This window comes from Toxorhynchites rutilus, chromosome 1 (assembly GCF_029784135.1).
Source record: "Toxorhynchites rutilus septentrionalis strain SRP chromosome 1, ASM2978413v1, whole genome shotgun sequence".
NCBI lineage: Eukaryota > Metazoa > Arthropoda > Insecta > Diptera > Culicidae > Toxorhynchites > Toxorhynchites rutilus.
This window is the reverse complement of record NC_073744.1, coordinates 94,405,785-94,412,283: the sequence shown is the minus strand read 5'-3', so window position 1 is coordinate 94,412,283 and position 6,499 is coordinate 94,405,785. Positions and strand designations below refer to the sequence as shown.

At 40.6% G+C, this 6,499-nt stretch overlaps 1 long non-coding RNA gene across 1 annotated transcript; it reads right to left on the bottom strand.

Annotated features, from left to right (window-relative positions):
• Positions 1-1,108: 1,108 nt before the first annotated feature.
• LOC129767682 (uncharacterized) lies at positions 1,109-1,780 on the bottom strand. Its single transcript, XR_008742036.1, has 3 exons — positions 1,600-1,780; positions 1,365-1,527; positions 1,109-1,308 (listed from the first exon to the last, which is right to left on the bottom strand). It is a non-coding gene; the product is annotated as an uncharacterized LOC129767682 (long non-coding RNA).
• Positions 1,781-6,499: the final 4,719 nt, after the last annotated feature.

The following is a 6,499-nucleotide window of genomic DNA, read 5'->3' as shown; positions in this document are numbered from 1 at the left end:
TGTTGGGCCCAGTTTTGTATGGAATCAATTGTACTTTGAAGTCTCTTTCCCTGTGCTAACCCAAAGCCACTGACAGAAACAAGAGTGATATCATCAGCATAAACAAAAATGTTTATACTGTCGGGAATTAATTCAAAAATAGGTTGCATGGCAACATTGAAGAGTGTTGGATAAAGGACTGAACCTTGGGGAAACCCGTTTTCAAGGATTTTCAATGAAGACTTGTGATTGTTGATGATTGTTTTAAAGGTTCTGTTTTCCAGAAACCCTTTGATGAAGAAGCCTAATCTACCACGAACCCCCCAGTTGAATAGATTTTTCAGAACTGGGTACCTCCATGCTCGATCGAAGGCCTTGCTAAGATCGAGTGATACAACATCTGCGTGCAGATTAAGGTGGAAACAGAATGCCGCGTTGTGCGTCGCTTCTCATCAGCTGTCATTGCTTGCGTTTTGTACTAAAGCGTTTGCCTGACGCAATCTGTTGATTTGTAATCACAATGTAGCGTTCGCATCGTCGCTTTTCACGTAAACAAAAACGAAATAAAACACTCAACAAATTCAATCAACTAGTGAATCTTGTATTTTAATAATTCTATGTATGCAGATTACAGCTAGTTTAAAAATTGGAACTGAAAAAGACATGAACCGACATCGGAGAGCAGCCGTCGTCGTACTAACCGAAATAATATGCGAGACACTGGCTCCCGTAGATGGTGAATTTGACTTTCGAACTAGAACCGCGATTTTTGGTATAGCTGATGCGACAAAGAGACCGCGATTGTTTTCTGACTTCGATGCATCTGGTGGAGAAAATCGCAACGGCGCTTCGCAACTTTATAGGTGTAGAGAGTTTTCAAAGTTCTATGAATTCGAGAGAATGGTGTGCTAAAGTTACACTTCTTATAGATTTATCAGCAGCAGAAATATGAATAAGAACAATTCTAGTAAGGCTTCGTATCAGCTACGTGACACACTCACCGGTTATGTAAAAGATAATTAAATTAGTTAAATATGAATAAAAAATTAAAAAATAGACAACATGGCGTTTTTATTTCATTCCTCAACAATTGTGATCATTTAGGACACAATCAAGGTTTTTTGCGAATGAATCATGGCTCGGAGGTTATGCTGCATACATTGTTTTCACCATGAGCTTAGTGTCACGGAGATCAATATTTTTGTGCTGCTGTTTGTTCCATTTCCGTGGAGTTTTGTGATCACTCCCAGCAGCCAGAACACAAGTCGTTTCGTCGATTTTTTCTACACGAGAACTGATCATTCAGGGTCGTAGTTGCTGGCAGTTCCACTATATAAAAAACGGTTAAGACATTGAGTATTCATATAACTAAATCTTTTATTTACCTTCATTTGCTGATAAGTGTTTACAAAACCTTTAATGCTTCAAAATACTGTCATGATGAAGCCGCCGTCGGTGCCAATCCTATACTTGGAGCTTGTGAAAGCGCATTTATTACGCGAATATCTGTCACGCAAAAGCTCTTCCACTTTCGTTTCAACACTTCCACTACAAAAAAAAGCATACAAACAAATCAAAAAAGATGTCCTAATATTTGAAAAATGTTCAACTGTAACATACCACCTTGTTTCAGTACATTTGGTATATCAGTCCAAATTTTCTTTCTTGTGTGGCTGGTTTCACACAGTCGATGTTCCTTCGAACTGAAGCACTCGTTTGTTTTCACAAATTCAAAGAGATTTGTTTCACATTCCGTTTTCAACGAATTTCAGATCGTGGGAAAATCTTTTTCTTGTTGTGTCCATGGCATGTTTTTAAAAACAACACATTGACACATTCGACGCAAGCAGTTTAGAACAAATGTCAGAGTTTAGTACAACGATGCAAATGACACGACGCATCATTGTGAGCGACTATATGGAAACACACATATTCAAAATAAACTGTCAAAGCACAACTGTTGCAACGCGACGCATAACGCGGCATTCTGGTCCCACCTTTACTTTCAGCGGCGTCGTCTAGGACTTTTTCGAGAGCTACGAGGCAGTCTTCTGTACTTTTACCCGCGCGGAAGGCAAATTGTCTAGGGTCGAGCAGCTTGTTTGACTCTAAAAAGGTCGTTAAGCGCCGGTTGATAATTTTGACGTAGGACTACGTCTTTCATTTCTATACCGGGGTGTAAAATCAAAGTTTCGAAAACGAAAGCGTTACGCCGGAGACCGAGATTTTGAGTGTTAATAGCTCCTAAACAACTGAACGAAATGGTATGATAAACACTTCATTTGAAAGATAAAATGTCTACGCGTTCTATACTTGTTACTTTCTGATCCAAAAACTTGTTTCAATAGTCTTAAATTTGCTTTCAAAATAGGCTATTGAAATCACCAATCGGTATATAAGCGAGCGCCACTCGGAAATCCACTCAGTTCTAATAGAACAGCGATTGGAGCATGTTGTCGCTGTTGTGGTGAAGCTCTTCATTTATCATGAAAGCGCGGATGAACGGTGTCACCAAGAGCCTGTTTGTGCACCTTAGGCCAGAAGGGAATCCATCAGGAGGAGAGTGATGCTACAAACGGTTCCCCGGGAAGATCTCGAAGCAGCCGCTACACACACACACATACACGCACGGAATTCTTTCCGTTTGGATCGAGAAAGATCCGGAAAATAATCTGCCAGTTCCTCTAGGAATTTAAAAATACATTCATGTGAAAGAGTTTATTTGAATGTTTTCTATCCATGTAACACTGTGACCAAATATGTTTCAATCAAGTGCTATTAACAGATGGTTATCGAGTTAGCATTAACCACTGGTGGGCTTCCAGTATCGAGGAAAATGTGGAAATATCTAATCGTTACTGAAAATAATCTGCCAGTTCCTCTGGGAATTTAAAATTACATTCATATGAAAGAGTTTATTTTAATGTTTTCTATCCATGTAACACTGTGACCAAATACATTAGGTTTTGTGATTTTTCAATCAATCGTAATCAACAGGATAGCTTCTGAAGATTATTCTTCCCCATCAGTAGGATATTTCCGTATCCAATATTGGATGCATAAAACCTTGTGCCTCCAACGTAACGCTCTCGTTTTCGAAGTTCTCCAAATATTCATTCATTCAGAATTAATTCAGATTCAACTTCAAACAAATGATCTCTAAATCAACGATAGTCCTACGTCACCCTTGCGGTTATACCATAGATATAACGCACTTCCTGTTTTTTCCATGATTTTACCGACGCAACTCAGAAGAGTGATGGGACGGAAGTTGTCCAGCAGGTGATTATTCTTGTCTGGTTTAGGCAGAGAGACCATTAGGCCCTCTTTCCAGCAATTTGGGAAAATTCCACTATTCCATACATTGTTGTAAAGTTTTAAAAAAACTTTTTTCCCAAGATAGGGTAGGTTTTTCAGCATTGGGTAGCTGATGTCATCTGGTCCAGTGGAGCCGCGTGTTGCTTTGTTTAAGGCCCATTCTAGTTCTTTGAGGGAAATAGTTTTGTTGAAGTCAAAATTTGCGTCGGTGTTAAAATCAATGGGGATTTTTTCGCATTCTGCCTTGCGGGTTTGAAAGGTAGTATCGAAGCTTTGGTTGGATGAGGTGGAGGCAAAGAAATCTCCGAAAGCCTCTGCTATAGTTTTCCGATCATTTGTATAATGACCGTTAATTAGAAGGTTGTATTCATTGTTTCTTTTTTTGCCATGAAGCCTGCCAATTTTGCTCCATAATTCCTTTGACGACGTGTTAGGATTAATATCGTTGACGAATTTAATCCAGCTGTTATGCTTGGCTGTTTTAATAATAGCTCTAGCATTGTTGCGAGCCCTTTGGAATTTCTCTAGCAGAGTGTGCTTAGATGGGTTATCCGGGTGGGCCTTTCTTAGCTTGCGTAAGGCTTTTCTTCTGTCTTTGATGGCTGTATTTACTTCAGGTGTCCACCATGGGACGCATTTTCTACCAGGATTTCCGCTGGTTCTAGGAATGTACCGTATTGCAACCTCAAGGACGGCTTGGGAAAAGTCTTCGGGTGTCCAATCTTGTTTGGTTGAGAGGCAGCATTCAATGTCACATTGATAGCCAGCCCAGTTTGCATATTCAAATTTCCATCTCGGCCTTGTTGAAACTTCTGGAGAAGGTTGGCCAAGGGAAATACATATTGGGAGATGATCGCTGTTGCAGCAATCATCGTGGGTGTTCCATGAAAGCTTTGAACAAAGTTGAGGAGATACGATGGTGAGATCTATGGCCGAAGAAGAACCAGAAGCAGAATTGATTCTGGTGTGTTGGCCGTTGTTCAGAAGAGTGAGAGTATTATCGGAGAGAAAATCCTCTAAAATGGACCCTCTTCGATTGAGGTATGAGCATCCCCAGGCATACGAGTGAGCATTGAAATCACCCATAAGGAGAACTGGGGAGGGAAGTTGGTTGAGAAGATGGTCCAGTTGACCCCGTAGAGGAGCCACATCGGACGTAGGAGAAATGTATATGCTGGTTACTGTGATTGGAAACGGAAGGTTTATGCGTATTGCCACTGCTTGTAGAGCGGTGTTAACGGGGAGAAAATTGTGGGGGGTGCCGATTTTTATTGAAGTTGCAACCCCGTTGAATGAAGGGTTGGGTCCTTCTTTGAAATAAGTGGTGTAACCTTTGATAGAATCTTTGTGAAAATTTCTCTGCGTCATAGTCTCTTGAAGAGCTATGATTGTGGGATTATATTTATTGATTAATGTTTGTAATTCCGGAAAATTTCTTTGGAGACTTCGAATGTTCCACTGAATAGCTAGTTTGTTCATTGGAGTGAATGTATTGGCGGGTTTGGTGGATCTTATTTGCCCTTGGAAGGGGTGCTGTTCTTTCCGGATCTCTTGTCATTTTTGTTTTGTTTGTTATTTTGTGTGTTGTTGTTCTGTGTGCTGTTGTTTTGTGTGTTGTTGTTTTGAGTGTTGTTGTTTTGTGTGTTGTTCTCAAAATATATATTTTATTAAGGCACATGTGGCGTTAGCCTGACGGGGCCGGGAGTCCAATATTTTGACAATTTTTGTCTTACAACTATGTTAGTAATATGTAACCGATTACTCGCGGTTGGCTCGAGGTTAGTATTACAAGTGTTCTCATAATTGGTATGTTGCAGTCTTCGATGCTCTGTACGTGTGCCCGACACGAGATACTTCCTATTGGGATGCAGCTGACCATTAATCAGCAACGCCCCCTAGTCTGTACCCCATATCTAGCGTGGTGCGTCTTTCTCGACTCGAGGAATCCAGGATTTTGTGTGTTGTTGTTTTGTGTATTGTTATGTGTGTTGCTGTTTTGTGTGTTTTGGTTTTGCGTGTTATTTTGTGTGTTGTTTTTGTGGTGTGGTTTCCTTTGATTCCTGATTGTTTCGTGTCGTCTTCCTTTGTTTCTCTTTATTTTGTCGAAGTTCATCTTCTGAGGTTTTTAGCTCTTCTGAAGATGTGTTTTTGGAAGATATCTTCCTCTTGGTTTTCCTTGGGGCCTCAGATATTGTCATTGAAACATCGGAATCATATTCTGATTCGGTGGTCGAGGTATCAGATTCGGACATAGTAGTGTCAACTGTGGATGGAGTACTTTCGCGACTTGTTGCCGGACTGTTTTCAGCTGAAACGCAACTACATTTGCACTTGTTGCAGCTAGCAGTCAGTTTTTGAATATTATTTAGCCTGTCTTGTAGGACACTTGAATATGTAGGTCCATTATTTTTAATGTTGTAAAGATCCTTGGCTTGTTTATATGAAATGCCTTGATCTATTCTAATCTTGGTTATTCCATTTTCTTTTAGCCATGTTGGGCACTTCCTGCTTGAAGAGGAGAGGTCCCCTTGGCAATTAATGCAGTGGGCGACATCGTTACATATTTTGTTTTCTGTGCCATGTTCTTTGCCGCAATTTCGACAGAGTGGATTCTCACGTTGGCATCGTTTCGACGTATGTCCAAAGCGGAAGCACTTGAAACATTGCATCGGGTTCGGGTAAAAATTCCGAGTTCCGATGCGAAGGAATCCAAATAAAATTACTTCTGGGATCACTGTCCCACCAATGGTCAGAATAAGGGTAGCTGTGGGGATAACTATATTGTTTTCCTTCCTAGTGATCCGCTTAACATCGATCACTTGTTGGTCGGCAAGTTCAGTGAGAATTAATGATTCAGGAATATCAATCACTTCCCGGCATGTGACAACGCATTTGCGTTGATTTAATGTTGGATGATATATTACCTCAACAGGTGTTTTATCGATGAGTTCATTTATTAAGAGGAGCTTACCGATGGTGTCCTCGTCTCTGGCCGTTAAGATGTATATGATGTATTTTTTTGCCATCGCTCCCTTTTAACGCTCATTCGTTCGTCTCGTTAGACTCGCCCCTCTGGCTGAGTCTGCCGATTTGTCTCTATCCTGTGAGTGTGTACCGCTAGAGTATAAAACACGCGGACCCCAAAAAAATATCTTATTTTCTTTCAAACCGTAAACCCGTGTGGTTGTACGGTATCGGCATC